We start from the raw sequence: 22328 nt of genomic DNA, 5'->3' as shown, positions 1-22328 counted from the left end.
TGGCTCTGACTTTGTACTTTTCAGATGGGCCTGATAACTTATGTGAGCTTACTTCTGCTGACTCCAAAAATCCTGAGTCTGCCATTTGATCTCCAAGACAATGCCTTCCTGTCCTGGGCTAACTCCTACGCTGCATTCCACAGTCTAACTGCTAGGTCTGCGGAGCACTCTCCTCTTCATCAGTGGAAGGCTTCCCATGGTGGACATCTCCACTTCAAGGAAAAGACTTTCTCCAAGTCTGTGAATACCTTCAACAACAATCATATGGGATGCCTCTTCTTCATCTGATGACATCTAACGACCCTAAAATGGACTGGTGCAACACGTTGCACTTTAACTATGGACATAATGTGACTTTTAATTTTGATTATACATTGTCTCGGTTCAATGACTATCTTGCTACACATAAGGCAAATAGGTCTAGATCTAATTGTTTTTTACCTGACATTTCTCAAATATGGGATGAGGTGATATGGCTAACTCCTGAAAAAGGACGTCCAATATCTACTACCCCTATATGCTGGGAATAAACAGAGCCATCCCCAAAAGTTAGCTCACAACTTAATTACAATGACTGGAAACAGTTGGGATTTTTGCCTCAGGAAATATGCAACATAATCATTCCCGTGTTTTCCAACCCCGGTTCTGCTGCTGCTGCTAAATCGCTTCAGTCGTGTCCAACTCTGTGCAACCCCATAGACAGCCTCCTACCAGGCTCCTCTGTCCCTGGGATTCTCCAGGCAAGAACACTGGAGTGGGTTGCCATTTCCTTCTCCAGTGCATGAGAGTGAAAAGGGAAAGTGAAGTCACTCAGTCATGTCCGAATGTTAGCGACCTCGTGGACTGCAGCCTACCAGGCTCCTCCGTCCATGGGATTTTCCAGGCAAGAGTACTGCAGTGGGGTGCCATTGCCTTCTCCGAACCCCAGTTCAGGTCCTCCCTTTGTCTGACCAGGCACTAATTGGGACTGGATATCTCAGTCATGCTGGCTTGCTCCAAATGGGACTTATTGGATATGTGGCTCTTACCTATGGGCATGGCTTCCCCCTGGTTGGATAGGGAGATGCACCCTGGGTATAGCCTTTACTCATGGCTTTGTGTTTTCAGAGCTTCCAGAAAAGCCTGCTAATTTATGCCACCTTAAAACTCGGTGGGCAAGGTCTGTATTTCACTGGTGTGATTATTTGGCTGCAGTGTTTGTTCCCTCTTTGGGAACTACAGGTGTTATGCTATGAGTGGATGCTCTGACTAATTTTACTCAACAGGCATTACAAGATTCTCAAAAAGCTATTTCAGCTCTTAATGCTGAACAAGCACAAATTAGAAAGGTGGTTTTACAAAACAGATTGGCTTTAGATAGTCTGACAGCTGTGCAAGGAGGAACGTGTGCCATTATTCATACCCAACTCTGTACATATATACCTGATATGAGCACTAATGTTACTCATTTTACTAAACACATGAACAAGATGATTGTGGCCATGGATACTCCTGAAGCCTCAACTGCCTCACTTTGGGAGAGTTAGCTAGTTCCTCATGGTGAAAAGCTATCTTAATTATAATAATTCTGATTGTTTTGTTTTTGCTGTTTGCTCCCTGCATCTGTAACTGTGTAACTGGATTTATTTCTAGTCTCATGAAAGCTTTTATGTTACAAATGATTGCTCAAACTCCTGCTACTGCTGCAGCTTCTTCCAACTACTATTTGGGACCCCTGGATCAGATATCCTGAGTATGCGGATTAGGAGAATATGTTGCCTCATCAATTTAGGGACAACGCCCCTTGTCAGCTCGGAAGCAGTTATGGAATGAGAATGATGCCCCTTTTCCCTAGGCAACATAATTCTCCTAAAAGAAAAGGGAGGAATGAGAGGGTAACAGGCAGGAAAGCCAGGGGTCTCCAAACGGAGAGAATAGCCTGCAAGTGTCAGACATTTTTATCTCTCTTAAGCAGCAGGAGGAAACAAACTAGCGATATTTTGCTGCACCCGTGTCAGACATTTTTATCTCTCTTAAGCAGGAGGAAACAAACTAGCGATATTATTTTCTTCTCTATACAAATTTAAAAGGAGGTTTCTCTTAAATACTGTGTTGCCACAGTGACACCTGGTTTCACCTTAAGTTAATTATTCTCAAACCTTGAGTTAACCAATTCATTTTTCTTATGGAAATGTTTGTCTTAAGCTATTTTAATGTACTATACATTTACCCCAGACTCTGTCTTCAAGTCCGTTCTGCCTAATGGCTCAGAACCTACTTGACAAACCAGTATGTTATACTCAGATATTGTTCCCCTAATCAATGTAACAGAGAAGGCAGTGGCAACCCACTCCAGTACTCTTGCCTGGAAAATCCCATGGGCAGAGGAGCCTGGTAGGCTACAGTCCATGGGGTCGCAAAGAATCATACACGACTGAGCGACTTCACTTTCACTTTTCACTTTCATGCATTGGAGAAGGAAATGGCAACCCACTCCAGTGTTCTTGCCTGGAGAATCCCAGGGACGAGGGAGCCTGGTGGGCTGCTGTCTATGGGGTCGCACAGAGTCGGACACGACTGGAGAGACTTAGTAGTAGTAGTAGAAATCTATGTAAATGAAACTATCTGTATGGTAATCTGCCCTTCTACAAGATTCAAGTTAATCATTTTATGGCCCAGGATGAATCTGGTGCCAAGATTATCCCAAAATGCATCTTATGGGTGAGGGGCCTGGTGCCCTTCTGAGTTTTAAGACATTCCTTTCTTTCATTAACAGACTGCTAGTGACTATATAACACCCAGCTGAAGACTAGTGGAGGGGAAGGGGTACTCTTTCTGTCCCCTATCTCCTTTATACTTTAATAAAACTTTATTATACAAAAGCTTTGAGCGATCAAGCCGTGTCTCTGACCCCAGATTGAATTCTTCTCCTCCAGAGGCCAAGAATCCTGGTGTCTTTTCGTTCAGCAACAACCTTTCAGAACCAATAGTAGAATAACTGAGGCAGAAGATAGGATAAGTGAGGTGGAAGATAGAATGGTGGAAATAAATGAAGCAGAGAGGAAAAAAGAAAAGAAATGAGGACAACCTCAGAAACCTCTGGGATAATGTCAAACGCCCCAACATTCGAATCATAGGAGTCCTAGAAGAAGAAGACAAAAAGAAAGGCCATGAGAAAATACTTGAGGAAATAATAGTTGAAAACTTCCCTTAAATGGGGAAGGAAATAATCACCCAAGTCCAAGAAACCCAGAGAGTCCCAAACAGGATAAACCCAAGGTGAAACACCCCAAGTCATATATTAATCAAATTAACAAAGATCAAACACAAAGAAAAAGTATTAAAAGCAGCAAGAGAAAAACAACAATTAACCCACAAGGGGATCCCCATAAGAATAACAGCTGATCTTTCAAAAGAAACTCTTCAAGCCAGGAGGGAATGGCAGGACATACTTAAAGTGATGAAAGAGAAAAACCTACAACCCATATTACTGTACCCAGCAAGGATCTCATTCTAATATGAAGAAGAAATCAAAAGCTTTACAGACAACCAAAAGCTGAGAGAATTCAGCGCCACCAAACCAGCTCTCCAAGAAATGCTAGAGGATCTTCTCTAGACAGAAAACACAGAAAAAGTTTATAAACCTGAACCCAAAACAACAAAGTAAATGGCAACGGGATCATACTTATCAATAATTACCTTAAATGTAAATAGGTTGAATGCCCCATCCAAAAGATAAAGACTGGCTGAATGGATACAAAAACAAGACCCCTATATATGCTGTCTACAAGAGACCCACTTCAAACCTAGGGATACATACAGACTGAAACTGAAGGGCTGGAAAAAGATATTTCATGCAAATGGAGACCGAAAGAAAGCAGAAGTAGCAATACTCATATCAGATAAAAATAGACTTTGAAATAAAGGCCGTGAAAAGAGACAAAGGAGGACACTACACAATGAACAAAGGATCAATCCAAGAAGAAGATATAACAATTATAAATATATATGCACCCAACATAAGAGTACCACTATATGTAAGGCGGCTGCTGCTGCTGCTGCTAAGTCACTTCAGTTGTGTCCAACTCCATGCGACGCCATAGATGGCAGCCCACCAGGCTCCCCCATCCCTGGGATTCTCCAGGCAAGAACACTGGAGTGGGTTGCCATTTCCTTCTCCAATGCATGAAAGTGAAAAGTGAAAGTGAAGTCTCTCAGTTGTGTTTGACTCTTAGTGACCCCATGGACTACAGCCTACCAGGTTCCTCTGTCCATGGGATTTTCCAGGCAAGAGTACTGGAGTGGGTTGCCATTGCCTTCTCCAATATGTAAGGCAAATGCTAACAAATATGAAAGGGGAAATTAACAGTAACACAATAAGACTGGGAGACTTTAATACCTCACTCACATCTATGGATAGATCAACTAAACAGAAAATTAGCAAGGAAACACAAGCTTAAATGATACAATGGACCAGTTAGACCTAATTGATATCTATAGGACATTTCACACTAAAACAATGAATTTCACCTTTTTCTCAAGTGCACAGGGAACCTTCTCCAGATAGATCACATCCTGGGCCATAAATCTAACCTTGGTAAATTCAAAAAAATGGAAATCATCTCAAGCATCTTTGGTGCAGGAGCCACAAGCGGTGGCTGCACGGTGCAGGAGTGGCAAGCAGCAGAGAGGAGATACTCCACATCCAAATCAAGAGAAACCCAAGTAAGACAGTAGCTGATAAGACAGGGAACAGCAACTGAATGGCAAGAGGCAGCTGTGGCACAGGATCAGCTAGTGGGCAGTTGGGTGGTGCAGAAGCAGCAAGCAGCAGAGAGGAGATACCCCACGTCCAAGGTCAAGAGCCATGCTATGAGGACATACCCCACCTCCAAGGTCAGGAGCAGTGGCTTAGGTTTGCTGGAGCAGCCGTGAAGAGATACCCCACGTCCAAGGTAAGAGAAACCCAAGTAAGATGGTGGGCGCTGAGAGAGGGCATCAGAGGGCAGACAGACTGAAAGCACAATCACAGAAAACTAGCCAATCTGATCACAGGGACCACAGCCTTGTCTAACTCGATGAAACTAGGCCATGCCATGTGGGGCCACCCAAGATGGACTGGTCATGGTGAAGAGGTCTGACAGAATGTGATCCACTGGAGAAGGGAATGGCAAACCATTTCAGTATTCTTGCATTGAAAACCCCATGAACAGTATGAAAAGGCAAAAAGATAGGACACTGAAAGATGAATTCCCCAGGTCAATAGGTGCCCAATATGATACTGGAGAGCAGTGGAGAAATAACTTAAGAAAGAATGAAGGGATGGTGCCAAAACGAAAACAACACCCGGTTGTGGATGTGATTGGTGATAGAAGCAAGGTCCAATGCTGTAAAGAGCAATACTGCATAGGAACCTGGAATGTTAGACCCATGAATAAAGGCAAATTGGAAGTGGTCAAATAGGAGATGGCAAGAGTGAACGTCGACATTCTAGGAATCAGCAAACTAATATGGACTGGAATGGGTGAATTTAAATCAGATGACCATTTTATCTACTATTGTGGGCAGGAATCCCTTAGAAGAAATGGAGTAGCCATCATAGTCAACAAAAAAGTCCAAAATGCAGTACTTGGATGCAATCTCAAAAACTACAGAATAAACTCTGTTCGTTTCCAAGGCATACCATTCAATATCATGATAATCCAAGTCTATGCCCCGACCAGTAACACTGAAGAAGCTGAAGTTGAACAGTTCTGTGAAGACCTATAAAACCTTTTAGAGCTAACACCCAAAAAAAGATGTCCTTTTCATTACAGGGGACTGGAATGCAAAAGAGACAAGTCAGGAAACACCTAGAGTAACAGGCAAATTTGGCCTTGGAATACAGAATGAAGCAGGTCAAAGGTTAATAGAGTTTTGCCAAGACAATGCACTGGTCATAGCAAACACCCTCTTCCAACAACACAAAAGAACACTTTAAACATGGACATCACCAGATGGCCAACACCGAAATCAGATTGATTATATTCTTTGCAGCCGAAGATGGAGAAGCTCTATACAGTTAGAAAAAAACAAGACCAGGAGCTGACTGTGGTTCAGATCATGAACTCTTTATTGCCAAATTCAGACTTAAATTGAAGAAAGTGGGGAAAACCACTAGACCATCCAGATATGACCTAACTCAAATCCCTTATGATTATACAGTGGAAGTGAGAAATAGATTTAAGGGACTAGATCTGATAGAGTGCCTGATGAACTATGGACAGAGGTTCACAACACTGAACAGGAGACAGGGATCAAGACCATCCCCATGGAAAAGAAATGCAAAAAAGCAAAATGGCTGTCTGAGGAGGCCTTACAAATAGCTGTGAATAGAAGAAAAGTGAAAAGCAAAGGAGAAAAGGAAAGATATACCCATTTGAAAGCAGAGTTACAAGGAACAGCAAGGAGAGAAAAGAAAGCCTTTCTCAGCAATCAATGCAAAGAAATAGAGGAAAACAATAGAATGGGGAAGACTAGAGATCTCTTCAAGACAATTAGAAATACCAACGGAACATTTCATGCAAGGATGGGCTCAATAAAGGTCAGAAATGGTACAGACCTGACAGAAGGAGAAGATATTAAGAAGAGGTGGCAAGAATACACAGAAGAACTGTACAAAAAAGATCTCCATGACCCAGTTAATCACAATGGTGTGATCGCTCACTTAAAGCCAGACATCCTGGAAGGTGAAGTCAAGTGGGCCTTAGAAAGCATCACTACGAACAAAGCTAGTGGAGGGAATGGGATTCCAATTGAGCTATTTCAAATCCCCAAAGATGATGCTGTGAAAGTGTTGCTCTCAATATGCCAGCAAATTTGGAAAATTCAGCAGTGGCCACAGGACTGGAAAAGGTCAGTTTTCATTCTGATCCCAAAGAAAGGCAATGCAAAAGATTGCTCAAACTACTGCACAATTGCACTCGTCTCACATGCTAGTAAAGTAATGCTCAAAATTCTCCAAGCCAGGCTTCAGAAATACGTGAACCATGAACTTCCAGATATTCAAGGTGATTTTAGAAAAGGCAGGGGAAGCAGAGATCAAACTGCCAGCATCCACTGGATCATCAAAAAAGCAAGAGAGTTCCAGAAAAACATCTATTTCTGCTTTATTGACTATGCCATAGCCTTTCACTGTGTGGATCACAATAAACAGTGGAAAATTCTGAAAGAGAAGGGAATACCAGACCAGCTGACCTGTCTCTTGAGAAATCTGTATGCAGATCAGGAAGCAACAGTTAGAACCAAATATGGAACAAGAGACTGGTTCCAAATAGGAAAAGGAGTACATCAAGGCTATATATCATCACCATGCTTATTTAACTTCTATGTAGACTACAATATGAGAAATGCTGGGCTGGACAAAGCTCAAGCTGGAATCAAGACTGCTGGGAGAAATATCAATAATCTCAGATATGCAGATGACACCCCCCCCCTTATGGCTGAAAGTAAAGAGGAACTAAAGAGCCTCTTGATGAAAGTGAAATAGGAGAGTGAAAAAGTTGGCTGAAAGCTCAACATTCAGAAAACAAAGATCATGGCATCCGGTCCCATCACTCCATGGGAAATAGATGGGGAAACAGTGGAAACACTGGCTGACTTTATTTTTGGGGGCTCCAAAATCACTGAAGATGGTGATTGCAGCCATGAAATTAAAAGATGCTTACTCCTTGGAAGGAAAGTTATGACCAACCTAGACAGCATATTCAAACGCAGAGACATTACTTTGCCAACAAAGGTCCATCTGGTCAAGGCTATGGTTTTTCCTGTGGTCATGTATGGATGTGAGAGTTGCACTATAAAGAAAACTGAGCACAGAAGAATTGATGCTTTTGAACTGTGGTGTTGGAGAAGACTCTTGAGAGTCCCTTGGACTGCAAAGAGATCCAACCAGCCCATCCTAAAGAAGATCAATCCTGGGTGTTCATGGAAGGACTAATGTTGAAGCTGAAACTCCAATACTTTGGCCACCTTATGCAAAGAGCTGTCTCATTTGAAAAGACCCTGATGCTGGGAAAGATTGAGGGCAGGAGGAGAAGGGGATGACAGAGGATGAGATGGTTGGATAGCATCACCGACTCAATGGACATGAGTTTGGGTGGGCTCCAGGAGTTGGTGTTGGACAGGGAGGCCTGGCATGCTGCAGCTTTTGGGGTCTCAAAGCGTTGGACATGACTGAGTGACTGAACTGAAGTGAACAAGCATCTTTTTTGATCACAAGATTAGATGTCAACTACAGGAAAAAAAAAAACTATGAAAAATACAAACATAGAGGCTAAACAACACACTTCTGAATAACCAACAAATCACAGAAGAAATAAAAAATGAAATCAAAATATGCATAGAAACAAATGAAACTGAAAACACAACAACCCAAAACCTATGGGATTCAGTAAAAGCAGTGCTAAGGTGAAGATTCATAGCAATACAAGCCTACCTCAAGAAACAGGAGAGAAATCAAATAAATAACCTAATTCTACACCTAAAGCAACTATAAAAGGAAGAAATGAAGAACCTCAAGGTTAGTAGAAGGAAAGAAATCACAAAAATTAGGGCAGAAATAAATGCAAAAGAAACAAAAGAGACCATATTAAAAATAAACAAAGCTAAAAGCTGGTCTTCAGGAGGATAAATAAAATAGACAAACCATTAGCCAGACTCATCAAGAAACAAAGGGAGAAGAATCAAATCAACAAAATTAGAAATGAAAATGGAGAAATCACAACAGACAACAAAGAGATGCAAAGGATCACAAGAGACTACTATCAGCAACTATATACCAATCAAATGGACAACTTGGAAGAAATGGACAAATTCTTTAAAAAGTATAACTTTCCAAAACTGATCCAGGAAGAAATAGAAAATCTTAACAGACACATCAAGCACAGAAATCGAAACCATAATCTGAAATCTTCCAACAAACAAAACCCCAGGACCAGACGGCTCCACAGATGAATTCTACCAAAAATTTAGGGAAGAGCTAACACCTATCCTACTCAAACTCTTCCAGAAAATTGCAGAGGAAGGTAATCTTCCAAACTCATTCTATGAGGCCAATTCTATTGGCTCTTGAGTGTTGGCCAAGAGCCAACAAGTTCCAGAGCAAGACATACCATGCTAATTCACCAGAAATACAGGAACATAGCCCTAAGCTTCAATATACAGGGTACCCACAGTCACACCAAACCCACTGACATCTCAAAACTCACTAGTGGACACCGACACAAGCTTCCCTAACTAGGAAACCTTGACAAGCCACCCGTCCAACCCCACCCACAGCAAGGAACCTCCACAATAAAGAGGAACCACAAACTGCCAAAATACAGAAAGGCCACCCCAAACACAGCAATCTAAACAAGATGAAAAGGCAGAGAAATATTCAGCAGGTAAAGGAACATGATAAATGCCCACCAAACCAAACAACTTGAAATAAATGGATAAATTCTTAGAAAAGTACAACTTTCCAAAACTGAACCAGGAAGAAATAGAAAATCTTAACACAAGCCCAGAAATTGAAACTGTAATCAGAAATCTTCCAGCAAACAAAAGCCCAGTACCAAACAGCTTCACAACTGAATTCCACCAAAAATTTAGAGAAGAGCTAACATCTATCCTACTCAAACTCTTCCAGAAAGTTGCAGAGGAAGGTAAACTTCCAAACTCATTCTATGAGGCCACCATCACCTTAATACCAAAACTAGACAAAGATGCCACAAAAAAAAGAAAACTACAGGCCAATATCACTGATGAACATAGAAGCAAAATTCTTAACAAAATTCTAGCAAACAGAATCCAACAATGTATTAAAAAGATTATACATCATGAGCAACTGGGCTTTATCCCAGGGATGCAAGAATTCTTCAATATGCACAAAGCAATCAATGTGATACACCACATTAACAAATTGAAAGATAAAAACCATACGATTATCTCAATAGATGCAGAGAAAACCTTTGACAAAATTCAACATCCCTTTATGATAAAAACCCTCCAGAAAGCAGGAATAGAAAAAACATACCTCAAACATAATAAAAGCTATATATGACAAACCCACAGCAAACATTATCCTCAATGCTGAAAAATTGAAAGAATTTCCCCTAAAGTCAGGAACAAGACAAGGGTGCCCACTCTCACCACTACTATTCAACATAGTTTTGGAAGTTTTTGCCACAGCAATAAGAGCAGAAGAAGAAATAAAAGGAATCCAAATTGGAAAAGAAGTAAAACTCTCACTGTTTGCAGATGACATGATCTTCTACATAGAAACCCCTAAAGACTCCACCAGAAAATTACTAGATTAATGAATACAGTAAAGTTGCAGGACATAAAATTAACACACAGAAATCCTTTGCATTCCTATACACTAACAATGAGACAACAGAAAGAGAAATTAAGAAAACAATTCCACTCACCATTGCAACAAAAAGAATAAAATATTTAGGAATATATCTACCTAAAGAAACTAAAGGCCTATATATAGAAAACTATAAAACACTGGTGAAAGAAATCAAAGAGGACACAAATAGATGGAGAAATATACCATGGTCATGGATTGGAAGAATCAATACAGTGAAAATGAGTATACTACCCAAAGCAATCTATAGATTCAATGCAATCCCTATCAAGCTACCAAGGGTATTTTTCACAGAAGTAGAACAAATAATTTCACAATTTGTATGGAAATACAAAAAAATCTAGAATAGCCAAAGCAACCTTGAGAAAGAAGAATGGAACTGGAGGAATCAACCTGCCAGACTTCAGGCTATACTACAAAGCTACAGTCATCAAGACAGTGTGGTACTGGCACAAAGACAGAAATATAGATCAATGGAACAAATTAGAAATCCCAGAGATAAATCCACACACTTGTGGACACCTTATTTTGACAAAGGAGGCAAGAATACACAATGGAGAAAAGACAATCTATTTTTTAAATGGTGCTGGGAAAATGGGTCAACCACTTGTAAAACAATGAAACTAGAACGCTTTCTAACACCATACACAAAAATAAACTCAAAATGGATTAAAGATCTAAATGTAAGACCAGAGACTATAAAACTCCTAGAGGAAAACATAGGCAAAACACTCTCCGACATAAATCACAGACCCTGATCCTGGGAAAGACTGATGGCAGGAGAAGAAGGGGCAAATCACCTCTATGACCCACCTTCCAGAGTAATGGAAATAAAAGCAAAAATAAACAAATGGAACCTAATTGAACTTAAAAGCTTTTTGCACAATGAAGGAAACTATAAGCAAGGTGAAAAGACAGCCTTCAGAATGGGAGAAAATAATAGCAAATGAAGCAACTGACAAAGACTTAATCTCAAGTATATACAAGCAACTCCTACAGCTCAATTCCAGAAAAAATAAACGACCCAATAAAAAAAGTGGGCCAAAGAACTAAACAGACATTTCTCCAAAGAAGACATAGAGATGGCTAACAAACACATGAAAAGATAGATGTTCAACATCACTCATTATCAAAGAAATGCAAATCAAAAGCACAATGAGGTACCATTTCATGCAGGTCAGAATGGCTACTATCCAAAAGTCTACAAACAATAAATGCTGGAGAGGGTGTGGAGAAAAGGGAACCCTCTTACACTGTTGGTAGGAATGCAAACTGGTACAGCCACTATGGAGAACAGTGTGGTGATTTCCTTAAAAAACTGGAAATAGAACTGCCATATGACCCAGGAATCCCACTGCTGGGCATACACACTGAGGAAACCAGAATTGAAATAAACACGTGTACCCCAATGTTCATTGCAGCACTGTTTATAATAGCCAGGACATGGAAGCAACCTAGATGTCCATCAGCAGACGAATGGATAAGAAAGATGTGGTGCATATACACAATGGAATATTACATAGCCGTTAAAAGGAATACATTTGAATCAGTTCTAATGAGGTAGATGAAACTGGAGTCTATTATACAGAGTGAAGTAAGTCAGAAAGAAAAACATCAATACAGTATACTAATGCATGTATATGGAATTTAGAAAGATGGTAATGATAACCCAATATGTGAGACAGCAAAAGAGACACAGATATATAGAACAGTCTTTTGGACTCTGTGGGAGAAGACGAGGGTGAGATGATTTGAGAGAATAGCATTGAAACATATATATTGTCATAGGTGAAACAGATCGCCAGTCCAGTTTCAATGCATGGTACAGGGTGCTCAGGGCTGGTGCACTGGGATGACCCAGAGGGGTGGGATGGGGAGGGAGGTGGAATGGGGGGTTCAGCATGGGGAACACTTGTACACCCATGGCTGATTCATGTCAGTGTATGGCAAAACCACTACAATACTGTTAAGTAATTACCTACAATTAAAATAAATAAATTTTTAAAAAATAAAAATAAAAAAAATAAACTACTGCCTTACATATTGAAGGAGATCAGTGGGGACTTTGTTGTTTTAATTTTGTGCAATATGGTGAATATTTTTTTCTATAAACATGATTTTTAAAAGGAAAATATATATACATATTTAAAATGGTTATATGAGTGTTCTGTGCAAGACACTTTGACAAGAGTGACATTTCTATTAATATTTCTAGCAGTATGACAAGAAACAGCCAGTCAGCCACAGGTCTGGAGATGTTTAGCAGAGAAAAATGCACAGCTGTGTAGAGACATGGAACCAGAATGTGTTTGGCCTAAGATGAGTTTAGTAAGATCAGTGTGGCTTGAAGGGGCCTTGGGCAGAGAGAAGGGGACAAGAGTATGGGGAAACCATGGTCTAGGTATGTGATGACTGGATTAGTGATCTATTGCTGGGGGACAACATTTCCCAAACCTGGTGGCTTAAGCAACAAACAGTTATTACCTCAGGTTTCTGGGACCAAGAATAGAGCGTGGCTCAGCTGGCTGGTTCTGTAGTATCTCCCAAGAGGTTTACAGGGCTGTGAATAAAACTGAGTCAGGATTTGACCTCACTGAAGGGTAGTGTAAAGATTCAGTCTGGACTGAAGTTCTGAGTTCTCCTCTGTCTCACGATTTCCTCAAGTTCTGGGCCCTATGGACCTCTACAGATAGCAAGGGACCAGATAAAGAGCAGGAGAGAGAGACAGAAGGGGAGACAAAAAGGAAGACAAAGAGAGCAAGACAAGGTGAACAGGAGCTTAGACACTGCTGACAACCAAATCTTGGAAGTGACCTTGTGTCATTATGCCATCTTCTATGGAACAGAATAAGATACTAAGACCAGTCCACATTAAAAAGTAAGAGGTGACACAAGGATGTATCCACCAGGACATGGGGGCCACAGAGTGTCCCCCCATGACTGGAGAAGGGGTAGGCCCTTAGAGGCTTACTGCCTTACCCAGAACCAGAGACTGGCAAAAGGCAGATCCAGGTACAATCCCAACTCTGTGTCCTCAAAGCTGGGGCCTGGATGCACCCAGGTTCTTTTGGGGGCTCTGGAAAAGGCTGTGCTGGTTAGAGCAGATATATAGATGGCATGAGGATGAGGGACAGTATTTTGTAGCTTAGATGGGTATTTGACAACTTCTTTTCCTAGGAGAAGCCTATGTTATGGGAACCTTGATTGAACCCCTGTCCACACCACAACCAGGGAAGAGGGATCCAGGGACAGCTCTATGCTGAGTTTAGTTTTTGTAGTTCTGAATATCTCTCTCATTGGAGAGTTGAAATGAAGACCGTAGAGAGACAGAGTTTGGCGCGGGGCACATGACAGACAGGGTCCAAGAATAAGAGTGTGCTATGACCTTCTAGCAGTTTAACTGTGTGGGTCACAATAAACTGGAAAATTCTGAAAGGGATGGGAATACCAGAACACCTGACCTGCCTCTTGAAAAATCTGTATGCAGGTCAGGAGGCAACAGTTAGAACTGGACATGAAACAACAGACTGGTTCCAAATAGGAAAAGGAGTACGTCAAGGCTGTATATCGTCACTGTGCTTATTTAAATTATATGCAGAGTATATCATGAGAAAGGCTAGGCTGGATGAAGCACAAGTTGGAATCTAGATTGCTGGGAAAAATACCAATAACCTCAGGTGTGCAGATGACATCACCCTTACGGCAGAAAGTGAGGAAGAACTAAAAAGCCTCTTGATGAGAGTGAAAGAGGAGAGTGAAAAAGCTGGCTTAAAGCTCAACATTCAGAAAATAAAGATCATGGCATCCAGTCCCATCTCTTTCAGGCAAATAGAGAAACAGTGGAAACAGTGGCAGACTATTTTGAGGGGCTCCAAAATCACTGCAGATGGTGAGTGCAGCCAAGAAATTAAAAGACACTTACTCCTTGGAAGAAAAGTTATGACCAACCTAGAGAGCATATTAAAAAGCAGAGACGTTACTTTCCCAACAAAGGTCCGTCTAGTCAAAGCTATGGTTTTTCAGTTGTCATGTATGGATGTGAGAGTTGGACTATAAAGAAAGCTGAGCACCAAAGAATCAATGCTTTTGAACTGTGGTGTTGGAGCAGACTCTTGAGAGTCGCTTGGACAGCAAGGATATTCAACCAGTCCATCCTAAAGGAAATCAGTCCTGAATATACATTGGAAGGACTCATGTTGAAGCTGAAACTCCAATACTTTGGCCACCTGATGCAAAGAACTGACTCATTTGAAAAGACCCTGATGCTGGGAAAGATCAAAGGCAGGAGAAGGGGAAAACAGATGAGATGGTTGGATGACATCACTGACTCAATGGACATGAGTTTGGGTGGACTCCAGGAGTTGGTGATGGACAGGGAGGCCTGGCGTGCTGCAGTCCATGGGGTCACAAAGAGTCAGACATGACTGAGCGACTGAACTGACTGACTGATGACATTCTAGGCCAGGCTCAGACTTCTCCCACAGGGGCTATTTTGGTAATGAGAAACCCTGACATCTTAAAAAGTTCTTGCCCTTTTCTCCCTACTGGGGGAGAACTTTCTACTGGGCATTCAGGGAGTGAACACTGGCAAATACACACACAGTGACATTAGACATTTAGACTGTGGTGTGGTGTCAGAAGAGGAACAGACAAAGGGGAGATTATAAGAGAAAGGAAAAAGGGGTTGGAGGTGCTGCAAACCTGTGATGCTACTCCTCCACTTTTACAGATGTTATTCCACCTATCCCTGAGGACATCCTTAGAAGTATATGCCACAGCAGCCTCCAGTGTGCAAGTGGGGAAACAGAAAGGTCCTGAGAAACACAAGGATGTATCCAGTATGTAGAACAGGTAAGAATGGGGAGCTGAGTCTGCACCCAGGTCTGCCTTCTCAGAACTGCACACAGACCTTTCCTGGGAGCTGTGAAAAGGGCTGCGTGGTGTAACTGTTTGAGACATGGGGCTGCATCGAGAAGGAGTGAACAACCCCAGAGGGCTGTGTGCAGAGGTGTCTGAGGAAGGGATTCAAGTAAGGGGCCCCCAGGAAGTGAAGTCACTTCCTTGACAATACAGTCCAGCAGAACTCGGAACCCTGGTAACCAGGCACTCACACATCAGTGACAGCCCCACAGTCAGCTCACTTGGCTGGAGACACTTCACATGGAAAAATGCTTTCCCGCTGTGTCCTGATTTACCAGGGTTCTTGCTTCAGGAAACCTCTGAGTTAAAACCTTTACAGATGCTATAAAGGTTGGTTCAACTCCCAAACCCAGCAACTTTGGTAATTTACCAGGAGGTCTAGAGCAGGCAAATTCAGGACCAGCCACTTCTGGGAGTCATCTCTGGGCAGCCCACACCCCATCTTCATGAAAGAAGAAGGACTGTAACAGGGGCAAGAAGGCTATGATGGGAGAGGGGTGAGCTTGGGGCTATTAACACACAGCCATTAGCCCAGTTGCTTCACCAATGGTCAGCACCACCATGAACCCCACGGTCTCACTCTCCCGGGGTTGCAGTTCACAGGACTGAGTGCCTATCTGCACACTCATCCCCTTCACCAACACAGTCACCATGTCACCAAATCGAAGTCTGTGTGCCCAATGCACAGTGAAGCAAAACAAACCAAAACGTTGGAGTCTGGAGCAGAGAAAGGTCAGGTCCATGCAAGGAGACAGGTAACTCATGTCTCAAAAACCCTAAACGTTCTCAAAGCATTCAACAAAACTCTTTTACAGGGGCAGGGGCGTGGTTATGTTAGGCAGTTAAGAGTAGGAAGAAAGGGGTCAGAAAAAGCAGCAGCTAGGAGATCACACATTGGAGGGAGAACAAAGGGAAAAACCTTGGGAAAAAAGGAGAACCAGGAGCCTAACTGAAGATTTCTGGCAGGAAAACTCACCCAGCACATCTTCCCTGATTGGTCTTGGGCTCATACCTCATTTGCACAGAGCACATCCAATCAGGCCACAGGGACCACCCAGGGGAGGAAACAAAGGATATAAAAAGGGAAATTGGGGCAGGACACTCCTGTGGGGGTTGGTTGCTCTCATATCTTGAGAATGTACTGCTTACTGCTTGCTCAATAAATCTTGCCTTTTGAGCTATCCATTTCAATTCTTTGCTGCGACAAGACAAGAACCAAGGGAACCAAGCCAACATTTTGGTGCTGTGACTTGGATCCAAGACCTCCTTCAGTTAAGTGTCCTCGCCCCCTATGGTTGGAAGGACCTTGACTCCCTCTAGAGCCTCCTCTACAATTTCTCATTTCTTGTCTCCTTGAACCCTCTGTGAACAGGTGAGTGGCTGTGGAAGCAGTTGAGGAGCTCTGGCCAGGGTTACCCCCTGGCTTGCTCTACAGGCATCACTGCCCACTGTGCCCCAATTGCTGCTTCCCAGGCAGGTGACAGCTTCTCTTTCCTCTACCTCCCTTGTGCTGTGGAACAGGCCAGTTAAAACTGTGTGGGCACGGGGAGGCACACACAAGCCTTTAGGGCACCTGCTGCTTGAAGACTTGCATGGCAGGATAAGGATGTCACAGAATGGACCAGACAGTTATTACACTTCTCCTCAAGCAAGACAACTTCTGTGAAACTCAGGCACATACTGGTTCAAGCAAAACACTGAGCCCATTTCCTCTTGGCCACTGCCTTCCCGGTAGGACTATGAGGCAGACTCCTTACCATGTCTTTCATACTGCTTTCTCCTCCCATCCTCCTGTTCCCTTCTATCTATGCTACTCTCTCCAAAGTGGTTGGAGGGTCAGCTTCCTATTTCTGGAGGATATGCCCCTTCTGTGAGTCCTGTCCAATATTCATTTGAAGGACTGATGCTGAAGCTGAAACTCCAATGCTTTGGCCACCTGATGTGAAGAACTGACTCATTTGAAAAGACCCTGATGCTGGGAAAGATTGAAGGCAGGAGGAGAAGGGGATGACAGAGGATGAGATGGCTGTTGGCATTACCGACTCAATGGACTTGAGTTTGAGTAAACTCTGGAAGTTGGTGATAAACAGGGAAGCCTGGCGTGCTACAGTCCATGGGGTCACAAAGAGGCAGACATGACTGAGCGACTGAACTCAACTGAACACAGGGTCAGACAATTCTCTCACCTTTACCATTACTTCCGTTATTACCTAGAATGGGTCCATAATAGGAAATCATTCACCACTGGGAATACCCTGTTACTACAGGGGATTGAGAGAGGAAACCAAGAACTCACATTCCCTCAGGGCAATGCAAGAATTAGACTTATGGTTATTTAGCCAGCCTCCCAGTCTCAGGGCACAGACTTGGATGTCTCTACATCATGCTATTCCCATACCAGGGTGGACAAAATGACAATGAATCCAGCCTCTGTCTCTGCTCAGGCTTACCGGACATCCACCCTTCCTCCATGCTAGAGTCCCTGGGGACACCCAACTCTGTAAAGGGGGTCCCAAGGAGCATCACAGCCCTGCCTTGCGATCTGCATCTTGACCTGAGAAAGCCTGGCTCTCAGGATGCAACCCTTATTAAGGCAGCAGACTTCAGATCCCTTCCCATGAGGCACAGCACAGAGCCATCAGGAGACCTAGGGACACCTAGACTCTGACATAGCTGGCTGGAGAGGCTCTGGGGCACTCTCACAGTCATGTGCATCTGATCTGGGATACCAGCTGTCTACTTGCCAGTCCTTATTCCAAGAGACCCATCCAAGGTCTCTGTTGTTGTTCAGTCCCTAAGTTCTGTCAGACTCTGCGACCTCATGAACTGCAGCACTCCAGGCTTCCCTGGCCTTCACTCCCAGAGTTTTCTCAGACTCATGTCCATTAAATCAGTGATGCCATGCAACCATCTCATCCTTTGTTGCTCCCTTCTCCCCGTGCACTCAAATCTTTACCAGCATCAGGGTCTTTTCCAATGGGTCAGCTCTTCGCATCAGGTGGCCAAAATATTGGAGCTGTAGCACCAGTCCTTCCAATAAATATTCAGGATTGATTTCCTTTTGGATTGACTGGATGGACCTTCCCTGCTGTCCAAGGGACTCTCAAGAGTTCTGCAGCATCACAGTTCGAAAACATCAATTCTTTGGTGCTGAACCTTCTTTATGGTTCAACTCTCACATCCATACATGACTACTGGAAAACTCACAGCTTTGACTATATGGGCTTTGGTCAGCAACGTGATGTCTCTGCTTTTTAAACCACTGTCTAGGTTTGTCATAGCTTTCTGTCCAAGAGCAAGTGTCTTTTAATTTGATGGCTGCAGTCATTTTCTGCATTGATTTTGGAGTCCAAGAAATAACACCTGACAGTTTCCACTGTTTCCCCATCTATTTACCATGAAAGATGGGACCAGATGCCATGATCTTTTTTGAATGTTGAGTTTTAAGCCACCTTTTTCACTCTCCTCTTGCACCTTCATCAAGAGGCTTAGTTTTTTGCTTCCTGCCATTAAAGTGGTATCATCTGCATATCTGAGGTTGTTGATATTTCTCCCAGCAATCTTGATTCCACTTGAGTCCTCCAGCTCAGCATTTCATATGATGTACTCTGCATATAAGTTAATTAAGCAGGGTGACAATATACAGCCTTGGCATACTCCTTTCCCAATTTGAACCAGTCCATTGTTCCATGTTCAGTTCTAACTGTTGTTTCTTGTCCTGCATACAGGTTTCTAAGGAGTCAGGTAATGTGGCCTGGTTTTCCCATCTCTTTAATAATATTCCACAGTTTGTTGTGACCTACACAGTCAAAGGCTTCAACATAGTCAATGAAGCAGAAGTAGTCTTTTTCTGTAATTCTTTTGCGTTTTCTTTGATCCAGCAAATGTTGGCAATTTGATCTCTGGTTCCTCTGCCTTTTCTAAATCCCACTTGTAGATGTGAAAGTTCTTAGTTCATGTACTGCTGAAACCTAGCTTGAAGGATTTTGAGCATAATATAATCTTGGTGGCATGTGAAATGAGTGCAACTGTATGGTAATTTGAACATTCTTGCCTTTCTTTGGGATGGGAAAGAAAACTGACCTTTTCCAGTCCTATGGCCATTGCTGAGTTTTTCCAGATTTGTTAACATATTGAGTGAAGCACTTTAACAGCATCATCTTTTAGAATTTCAAATAGCTCAGCTGGAATTCCATCACCTCCACTAGCTTTGCTCCACTAATGCTTTCTAAGGCTCACTTGACTTCACACTTCAGGATGCCTGGCTCTAGGTGAGTGACTACACCATCAAGGTTATCCGCCTCATTAAGGGCTTTTACGTTCAGTTCTCTGTATTCTTGTCACCTCTTCTGCTTCTGTTAGGTCCTTGCCGTTTTTGTCCTTTATTTTGCCTGTCTTTGCATGAAATGTTCCCCTGGTATCTCTAATCTTCTTGGAGAGATCTCTAGACTTTCCCATTCTATTGTTTTCCTCTATTTCTTTGCATTGTTCACTTAAGCAGGCTTTCTTATCTGTCACTGTTATTCTCTGGAACTCAGCATTCAGTTGGGTGTATCTTTCCCTTTCTCTTTTGCTTTTCACTTCTCTTCTTTTCTCAGATATTTCTAAGACCTCTTCAGACAACCACTTTGCCTTCTTACATTTCTTTTTCTTGGGGATTGTTTTGGTCACCACATCCTGTATAATGTTATGAACCTCCGTTCAGTTCTTCAGGCACTCTGTCTACCAGATCCAGTCCCTTCAATCTATTCATCAGCTCCACTGTATAATCATAGGGATTTGACTTACGTCATACCTGAAAGGTCTAGTGCTTTTCCCTACTTTCTTTAATTTGAGCCTTAATTATGCAATAAGAAGCTGATGATCAGCTCCACAGTCAGCTCCAGGGCTTCATTTTGCTGACTGTATAGAGGTTCTCCATCTTTGGCTGCAAAGAATCTGACTTCGGTACTGACCATCTGGTGATGTCCATGTGTAGAGTCATCTCTTGTGTTGGAAGAAGAGTGTTTGCCCTGACCAGGGCAATCTCTTGGCAAAACTCTGTCAGTCTTTGCCCTGCTTCATTCCGTACTCCAAGGCCAAATTTGCCTGTTGCTCCAGGTGTTTCTTGACTTCCTACTTTTGCATTCCAGTCCCCTATGATGAAAATGACATCTTTTTTTTTTTGGTGTTAGTTCTAGGAGGTCTTGTACATCTTCATAAAGTTGTTCAAGTTCATCTTCTTTAGCATTAGTCGTTAGGGCATAGACTTGGATTGCTGTGATGTTGAATGTTTTGCCTTGGAAATGAACTAAGATCATTCTGTCACTTTCAAGACTGCACCCATGTCATTTATTTCAGGCTCTTGTGTTGACTATGAGAGCTACTCCATTCCTTCTGAGAGATTCTTGCCTACAGTGGTAGATTAATGGTCATTTGAATTAAATTCACCCATATTTGTCTATTTTAGTTCACTGATTCCTACAATGTTGATGTTCACTCTTGCCATCTCCTGTTTGACCACATCATCCTGTTTGACCACATCATCCTGTTTGACCACATCATCCTGTTTGATTCATGGACCTAACATCCCAGGTTCCTATGCAATATTGTTCTTTACAGCATCAGACTTCACTTTCACCACCAGAAACAACCCAAAGGGAGCCATCGTTTCTACTTTGGCTTATGCTCTTCATTCTTTTGCAGCTATTTCTCCACTTTCCTAGTAGCATACTGGACACCTACGGACCTGCGGGGTTCATCTTCAGTGTCACATCTTTTCACCTTTTCATACTGTTCATGGGATTCTCAAGGCAAGAATACTGAAGTGGTCTACCATTCCCTTCTCCAGTGGACCATGTTTTGTCAGGCCCTACCTAGCAGGGACATGCCCTTCAGCCACTCAGCATAGCAGGATGACATGCCCACTACCCCTGTTCCACTGCTGGTTCTCATTAACCTTCACTGGCTGTTGGTTGTCGGTCAACGTGCAGTTGGGGGGTCAAGGCAAAAGCCCTGCTGGAGTGATTGGGAAGGGGATCTGGGGAAGGATGGAGCCGATGTTGGAGGACGCCCAGGATTGGAGGGCACCCTGGCCTCAGTATAGCCACTGGCCTCCCAGGAGCTGACCCACAATGCAGGAGTCTCTGAGCCTATCTTAATAAATATCAGGAAAGACGCTCTGGGGTCCACCCCTGAGATAAAGAGGCCTATTAACTTTTTTTTTTTTGACATGGCCAGCTTTACAGATGGAAAACAACCAGTCAATTCCTTGACAGATCCCCTTAAGATGTGTCCTTGATAATAGATCTGTTATACCCTCAGACTCTGAGACGAAGACACTTAAAGATTCTTTTGTAATACTGCAGAGCTACAGTAGCCTTTAGAGAATAGGAAACACTGGTTTGAGAATGTGAGACTAAATTACTATACCATCCTAAAGCTAGATTTATCCTGTAAAAGACAAGGAAAATGGGCAAAGATCCCAGTGTCCAAATTTCTTCCAACTAACAGACATGAAGGAACTTTGCCTTGAGTATAGGATTGATGTACGCCTTAAATGGTAGCCTATTAGGTAAATGGTCTGGGGCACACACATCCAAGAAAAAGGAGTCTGCCATGAAGGCTCACCTCCCACAGCTCCCAAGCTCCTTAGCACTCCTTCCCCATTTTATCCAAAATTACCCCCGTAACTTAGCGCACCCCCTCCACAAAAGTTAGCTCAGATATGTCCCTTGGTTGGAACTTGAGGGGAATTTGGACTGACCTGGATCACTCACCTAGAGCCAGACATCCTGGAAGGTGAAGTCAAGTGGGCCTTAGAAAGCATCACTATGAACAAAGCTAGCGGAGGTGATGGAATTCCAGTTGAGCTCTTTCAAATTCCAGAAGATGATCCTGTGAAAGTGCTGCACTCAATATGCCAGCAAATTTGGAAACGCAGCAGTGGCCACAGGACTGGAAAAGGTCAGTTTTCGTTCCAATACCAAAGAGAGGCAATGTCAAAGAATGCTCAAACTACCACACAATTGCACTCATCTCACATGCTAGTAAAGTA

General features: G+C 42.7%; 1 long non-coding RNA gene across 1 annotated transcript; it reads right to left on the bottom strand.

The window, feature by feature from the left end:
• Positions 1-8766: 8766 nt before the first annotated feature.
• Positions 8767-20223, bottom strand: LOC120865399. Its single transcript, XR_005721387.1, has 3 exons — positions 20081-20223; positions 17956-17965; positions 8767-8777 (listed from the first exon to the last, which is right to left on the bottom strand). It is a non-coding gene; the product is annotated as an uncharacterized LOC120865399 (long non-coding RNA).
• Between the last annotated feature and the right edge of the window lie 2105 nt (positions 20224-22328).

The sequence above is a fragment of the Oryx dammah genome, unplaced genomic scaffold, assembly GCF_014754425.2.
Source record: "Oryx dammah isolate SB20612 unplaced genomic scaffold, SCBI_Odam_1.1 HiC_scaffold_6, whole genome shotgun sequence".
NCBI lineage: Eukaryota > Metazoa > Chordata > Mammalia > Artiodactyla > Bovidae > Oryx > Oryx dammah.
The sequence above is the reverse complement of the archived record's forward strand: the minus strand, read 5'-3'. Positions and strand labels throughout refer to the sequence as shown.